General features: G+C 45.6%; 1 long non-coding RNA gene across 4 annotated transcripts; it reads left to right on the plus strand.

Annotated features, from left to right (window-relative positions):
- The first annotated feature begins 251 nt into the window (after positions 1-251).
- On the plus strand, positions 252-6,866 carry LOC123119595 (uncharacterized). 4 transcript variants are annotated; one of them, XR_006458754.1, is made up of 7 exons: positions 252-553; positions 679-1,830; positions 2,202-2,561; positions 2,649-3,158; positions 3,406-3,677; positions 4,023-4,266; positions 6,463-6,866. It is a non-coding gene; the product is annotated as an uncharacterized lncRNA (long non-coding RNA). The 4 variants fall into 4 exon arrangements; XR_006458756.1 differs by having other exon boundaries at positions 679-2,561; positions 2,649-3,242; XR_006458755.1 differs by having other exon boundaries at positions 679-2,561; positions 2,649-3,169.
- Positions 6,867-7,377: the final 511 nt, after the last annotated feature.

The following is a 7,377-nucleotide window of genomic DNA, read 5'->3' on the forward strand; positions in this document are numbered from 1 at the left end:
TTTGACGCTGCTTGATTCGGCATCTGGTCGTATAACTCATGCCTTCATTATGATTATCTTCAGCTCTCCTACAATCCCGCACCTCATCATTTATCTCTACTCCTAATGGACGAGTTGGTTGAATAGTCCCCCCACTTCCGTCTGATTTTTTTTCGACTGGTTTTTTTTTAACCGGTTTTTTTTCGACTGGTTTTTCCGCACCCCACCCCATCCCACGCAGCCACGCAAAAAACCCCGCACCCAGAAAAAAAATACTCCATCCAGCCCAACCTTCCTTGCCCACTCCTCTCGATCCCATCGTTCGTGGCCGCCGCCGTCCGAGGGGAGTCGCCGCCGCCGCGTCTCTCGATCCCATCGGCCCCGTCGGATCTCGCCGCTGGCGGACGACTCGAGAAGACCCCGCCGGATCTCGCCCTCGTCATCAGTTCTGGATCGCCGCCGCCGCCGATCCCCTCCGGAAAACAACGCCGATCCCCTGCTCGCCCACGCACGCTGCCGCGGATGAAGGCCGCCTGCTCGCGATCCCCAAACCTGCTGGCGCCGCGCTCCGTAGGTCAGCTCCTCTCATCCCTCACCCTGGGATACCCTGATCTCTCTCTCTCTCTCTCTCTCTCTCTCTCTCTCTCTCTCGGTGTGTGTGTGCAAGGGATCTTAATTAATTGTTTGCTTGGAGTTTAGGATCCAAGTACGCCCCTCTCCGTGGTGTTCACTGATTGCTTGGAGCAACAACGTGTTGTTGGAGTTGCCGAAGCATTAGGTGATTCGATTGTGTGCGTTTGCTGGATTTGTTTGACGAAGGAAAGATGACGATGAAGGACACACAGAGGAGTGTGAGCGGTGATGGTACCAAGGTTACCGGCAGGTATGCATGCAGGAACTGACTGTACAGTGTTCCTATAATGCTACTGGTTTTAACGTCTGTACTGTGATGCTACTGGCAGTTTAAATAAATCTGCTATCATTTGGGATGTGAGTTGTCACAACTCGCTGTGCTCTGGTGTTCAGCTCAGAATTTCTTTTGGGAATGATTCCTCTGAATAGACTACTTATGCTTGACATTTTACTTTTGTTATTTCTATTTGTAACTCAATTTCGGTATCCTCTCAAATTGACAATACTTTTTCTGGATATGGTAGTTGAGAATAGTTATGGTATATAGCGGAGTTAGCCCATCCTCACCAATGACTCTTCCTCAGGGATTTGCTGAACTAGAGTTAGTAATGGGGGTATTGCAGACTGTTTAGAATTATGGGGGTATTGCAGACTTTAGAAACTGAATTAAATTTTTGTGCAATTGAAAAAGGTGTATACAACTTGAATTTATTAGGTAGTATAGGAGAGATATGAAATTTTAAAATTGTTAGTCAGATTTGTGTGTTGTTTTGGGTAGTATTCAGTTTTGTTCCATCTGAGATGCCAATAATGCACATGTGATATTATCTACATAATTCAGTTTATACGGCTTCCCATATTCCAATGGTTGTATTTTGCTAAATTGCCATCTACTTACTGGAATTCTCACAAATAGAAGTGCAGTCAGAAGGTAAAAAGGATGGTATGGTATGTCTCCATTCACATGGTACTGAACTGTTAGTGATTCTTTGTGTTATTCTGCAGACTTGAACTTAGTTTCTATGGTTTTCTTTTTCTGTTCATAGACGAGAGTATAGTCTGAAGGGAAAAATTGGTATGCTCTGAAGGGTGTGCAAGAACAGTGAGATTTATATTACTGAATGTATTGTTAACAATTTGTTATTTTGCAGACTTGCTCTCAGTTTTTATTCTTGGCAGGTGATTCTTCATGATAATTTTTGTAGAGGAACATTTTTGGTAAGCGTATTGTAATATTGACTCCCACCTTTTTATTTACATGTAAAGATGACCAATTGGTAATTTTAAAATTTAAATGTAAATTTAACTTATTTTGTGAAATAACATCATGTCGTTCAGATAATTTGATTTCCCTCTATGATATTCTTTGGCTTTAGTATATCTCAGGACAAAGTTGTCAGAAGCTCTATGCTTCATAACCAAAACATAATCTCCTTTTTGTTATTTGATTTGCATCATGATGTGTGCCCATATGTTCCCCTGTTGCTTAAAAAAATCAACTTCCGGTGCAACACACGTGCATATACCTATCATGACAAATAAACCTCACGATGAAAGCATTTATGTACCTATTTAATTTGTGATGGCAGCGATGGGGCTGGGAACGGTGATCGGTGGTGCTGGTGTCGGCAGTGCGGTACAAGGTCAGGATGCGGGATGGGACAGCCATCCGTGTGAGGCAGTCGGCGGCGAGGGTTTGTGGCATCACGAGGAGCGCCCGCGGATTCAAGGTGTTGGCCCGAGACCTCCGACGAGGGAGGAGACGATGTTAGTATTTCCATAGGAAAAAAACAAGAGAAGAAGAACAAGAACAACGACGGCAATCTCGGGTTCCAGGTACGATGGAGCCGGCGGCGAAGCGCATGGCGCTCGCAAACGTGATAGTGGATGGCGACGATACCCTCAACTGCGGCATCTGCTACCTCCCTCTCAAGCCACCAGTCTTCTAGGTGCATACGCTCGTCGTCCATCCTAGGCCGATCCATTACAAGTTTGTGTACCAATAACACTGGAACATCATTTCTGCTCGGGTGCAGTGTGGCGTCGGTCATACCATATCCTCGTGGTGCCACGACAAGATGGTGGCGGCAAGGAGGTGCCGTGTGTGTCACATCCGGTTGACCGGCGGCTATCGCTGGAACATCGCACTGGAGAGGCTAACAGAGTCCATCCGGGTGCCGTGCGCCAACGCCGCGCACGGCTGCACTGCCACGCCGGCCTACTATGACCACCCCGACCACCTCAAGGCGTGCCCTCACGACGCCGTGCTATTGCCCGCAGGCAGACTGCGGTTTCGCTAGCTCCACGGCGGCACTCCTGGACCACTTTGCCGACACGCACGGGTGGCCGTGCATGACCGGGCTTGGGCCTGGGCGTGCATCGAGGTCCAGCTCTGTGACGGCTTCAACGCCTTCTCGGCCCGTGCCCAATGCCGGCAGTACCTGTTCCTGCTGAACGTGGCGTTGAACCCGTTTGGCCGAGCGGTCTCCGTGCTCTCCCTGCATCCTCGGGCGTTGTCGGCGGCGCCATGTTCTTTGGAGTTCGAGGTAAGACTCAGGTACTGCTGCAACATCAACCACCGTGGCGACACCAGGAAACTACGTTTAAAGTAGGGTGCACTGATCTCTCCGGTGGGTTGTCGATATCCGAGTACTCTTCCCGGTTATTCCTGCACAATTACGTCCATCCACATGACATCCGTACTATCATGGCCAGTTTCGGCGTAGTACATGTTTCCTTGGAACTATCATTATGTTGTATTAACAGACTTTCTTTCTTTTTCATATTGTGCAGAACTCAGATTTATGACAAGGACACAAGCAAATTTATAGCATCCGTTGTGATGATACAAGGGAAGTAAGCATAGATGCGCTCAACGTGATGATAGGTGGGAGAGCTCGGCCTATGCTGCCAACTGATCTGCAGCGGTGCAGAAGGAGATTTCAAAAGCAGGGCAAGCGAGAGCGACTGTTCTATTGATGGTCAAAAGGGAGGGCTTGGCAAGAGAGATTGAGGGAGCTCTACTACCTCGATCTTGGCATAGAACCTGATGGCATCATGCCCAGGTAAGATTCTTCTATGTTCCAATTCTTGCACTCGTTGGTCTTTTACTCTCGATGCTACCCACAAAAGACTGAGACACAATTTAGTGGTATTGAAACAGAAGGGCATATGCTCTTAATCTCACCTTTAATCTCAAAATCTACCAGTAGGTTATAACATAAATCTTAGAGATTTTAATGATATGTATTGACCTGCAAGTCTTAACTTTCAGTCAAACATCCAATATATTCATGTGTGGCATACAAGTATTGAAGAACCGAGGCACACATTGCACTTGGCCACTTGCTTATAAAGAGCGAACAGCTTTTGCTACACATTCTTTGTGAAATAAACTTACTTCTCTTTAGGAAACTTCCTTCTTCAGTATGTATGGGGATTTATATGACACCAAAAGAGAAGTCCGGCGTGTTTCTTGGTTCTATGGAACCCCTCGACCGGAAGCAAATAGATCACATCGCAAGTTGCTTGCCCAATATAATCGTGCCGCAAGTTACCAACATCGCGTGCTTATACACCATCGACTTTGCTGGAAATCTATCTGTCCGTGCTCCACCGTCTGTCGGAACTTCTTCTGCCCATGCTACACCTGAGGTACATACTACAGTCTCATCAATTAATAATACCCAATTGCTTGTCTGTTGCCCAATGCACTGCAGCTTAATATGCAAACCCTGAGCTTTGTTTGGCAAGCAAATGTTTGTTCTACTTGGCAAGGTGCATGAACAATGATTTAGCTATGGTTGTTGGTTAATGGAAAGGCTTTTTCCAGTATAAAAAAGCTACCGATTTGAGCAACAAAGATCAGGTCTCTGTTTTCGTTTATCTTGGTAAGACAAATGCTACATCCACTATGTGTTTATGTAGTCATTTGGGTGAATGTGGGATGCTCACGATCATCCCTAATTTGCATTGAAGTGACGTATGGTTTAGTCATGTTTTTATATCTTGTTTCTCTTTTCTGTTTTGCTTGGTTGAGTTTCTCCTTCATGTTGTTACGATGAGAAATCGATTTGTGCATAAAGAGAAACTGCCCCCGCGTCGTCCGCGTGGGCGACACAGGAAGTGAGTCGATCCACTTTTCTCGGGGCATCCTCTGTGCGCCCGTCCCTCGCCGCCGCCGCCGGCCAGCTCCGGCGGGCTGGCCCTTGCAACCTGCGGCGGCCGGGGGGGGGGGGGCTCTGTCCATGATGCGTTTCGGACAGCATGAGACCTTGTGCGACCAGTAACTTGACGCAATGGAGGTGCTGGTTGCAATGGCGACATGGATCTGCAGTAATCGCTGCCTCGTTGCGTGCGGCAGAGGAAAGGGAGCCACCGCCTCCCTGCATCCCGTCATGGAGAGCCAGCTCGTCATGGACCGACGCGGCTGGTGGTCCCCCTCTCCCGCATAGGGGCTGGATGGGATGTGTCGATGAACAAGTAGCGGTTGCCGCAGCCGTCACCCGTGCCGCCGGCAAGGAGGCGTCGTGCCGTGGCGCAAGGACGATGGAGCTTGTGGCGACCCATGGTGGTGTTGTCTAATTCAGATTAGCCATCAGTTGCTCCTCGGAAGATAGTACTTGGCCTCTCGAGCATCCCATTGGGATTTAAGCGGTGCCAGTCACCTTCCTCTTCCGTCAATGTCTATCGTGTCGTGGTGAGCAGCTCTTGTAGCGGTTTAGTTGCTTGCTCATGTGGGCATGCTCACCTGCCGTCAGGTCAGTGCGTGTTTGCAACAACTGGGCTCAGTGGCAAGTGGATGAGATAACACAGGACGGATTCGATTGGGTGGTGCATCTCGAGTACCTGGTCTTGAGCTCCAGGGTGAAAACCCTAGGTCTAGCCTCTTATCGGTTATGCCTGGCAATGACGGCATTTTTGGCGTCGTTACCTTGACGAAGGCATTGCTCGGAATTTGGTCGGACTTGATCTTCAGGGTGAAAACCTACTATCTGACTTGGAGGCGTCGCTTTTGAAGAACCGTTTTCGTGGTCCTTGTGTTCTCATGACATAGTTGGTGCCGATGGTTATCGTTGTACATCGTCAATCGCTGTTTGTATCGCTTCATGACTTCTTTTTTCTTTCTTTTACTTTTCACTTAGGCATAAATTCGGTCTTGTATGACTTAGCTTTTTGCCAACGTGATCCTTTGGTGTGTGTTGGCTGTGTGCATCCAAGTTATGCAGAGGCCGGGTGTGGCTCATTGTAATTGTATCCCTCGATGCTATATTATGAGTCAATAAAACACCCTTTATCGTAAAAATATATATGCATATTTTTTAGTAGATTGTTCACCTTTTAGTCAACTTCCTTATGGATGTATTTCAAGTACAACTTTCCCATGTAGTCAACCTTATGGATGTGTGATTTATATTCACTTCTCTTCCTTCATGCTTTGCTTTTCTTCTCTCTATGTGTGTGTGCGCGTACGCGTTATGCTAGATGGCTCATCCTCATCGTTTGGATTTCTCAAATTGATGCCTTATTTTGTATCTCTTAGTTCAACAGATGAATTTAATTTTGAGGAATATCAAGAAGAAATAATACACGCTCCTGAGTTTTACCGTGCAATTTAGCATTATTTAAAACCTACAATGTCCATTTCCTATAATTATTTCAGAGATCTTACATTGGTATCTTAGGCTCTGGCTCGAGGTCGTGTTGGTATGTGGAACAAATTGGTTGCCAACCTGGGACATGAGGAAAATTGCTTTTGTAGACAGGACCAGTGAGATGGATGGCTTATTTACCGATTTTGTGCTTTGATCTGGTTTGGAATTCCTCCCCTGACTTGCTCTTCCTGTGTAGCTCAACACTGCATCGCCCGGTTCGTTTGCTTGCTTCCTTTGCTTGGCTCAGGAAGGAGAAGGCCAGGACTAGCGACAAGAACCTAAGGGTCTTGCGTCACGGCCTTTGCCCAGAAGGCGAAGAACTAAAACTATTTTTTTTTACCTTCCAAAAAATTACATGGTACATAACTACTCCCTCCGTTCAGAAATACTTGTCATCAAAATGGACAAAAGAAGACATATCTAGACGTATTTTAGTTCTAGATACATTCTTTTTTGTCCATTTTGATGACAAGTATTTTCGGGCGGAGGGAGTATTATTAGACTTTAGATCTCAACCATTATAATCTAGACCAATTGATCTTTGCCCCGTTTTTTCTGGTATGTATACTACAAATCTATTTTCCAATCCAAGTACACAAAGTTTTTTTTTAAAGAGCTGAGTAAGTTATAAGAAAGAAGCAGGAGTCCGACTTCTCCATTTGGTATTGAACATAATCACATGTATTTTGATTAGACTCTTTCTTAGGGTCTTTTTTTTATTTGGATTCTTTTTTTAGTCTACCATAAGATGGCTACCATAGAAAGGCATTGATCTATCTGTACTTTTTTTTAGAATGATATGTGACATGTTAAACTATTTGTACATGGTAATATTTATAAGTAACGCTACATTTTTTTTAAATCTCATCTGTTAATATGTGAAATTTATGGTTCAGATATTTAATTCTATGTGGGCAAACGTAATGGCTTGTTTGCCTTTTGTTTGAAGTACTTAATACTCCAAATATATAAACATGTTAAACTATTCCTTCGTATGTAGTCCGCACTGGAATCTTGAAAAAGACTTATATTTAGGAATGGAGGGGGTAGATAGCACATGTATAGAAACGCTTCCAGGTGTTATCTATCGTTTGTAATGCAGTGCAAAACT

The sequence above is a fragment of the Triticum aestivum genome, chromosome 5D (assembly GCF_018294505.1).
Source record: "Triticum aestivum cultivar Chinese Spring chromosome 5D, IWGSC CS RefSeq v2.1, whole genome shotgun sequence".
NCBI lineage: Eukaryota > Viridiplantae > Streptophyta > Magnoliopsida > Poales > Poaceae > Triticum > Triticum aestivum.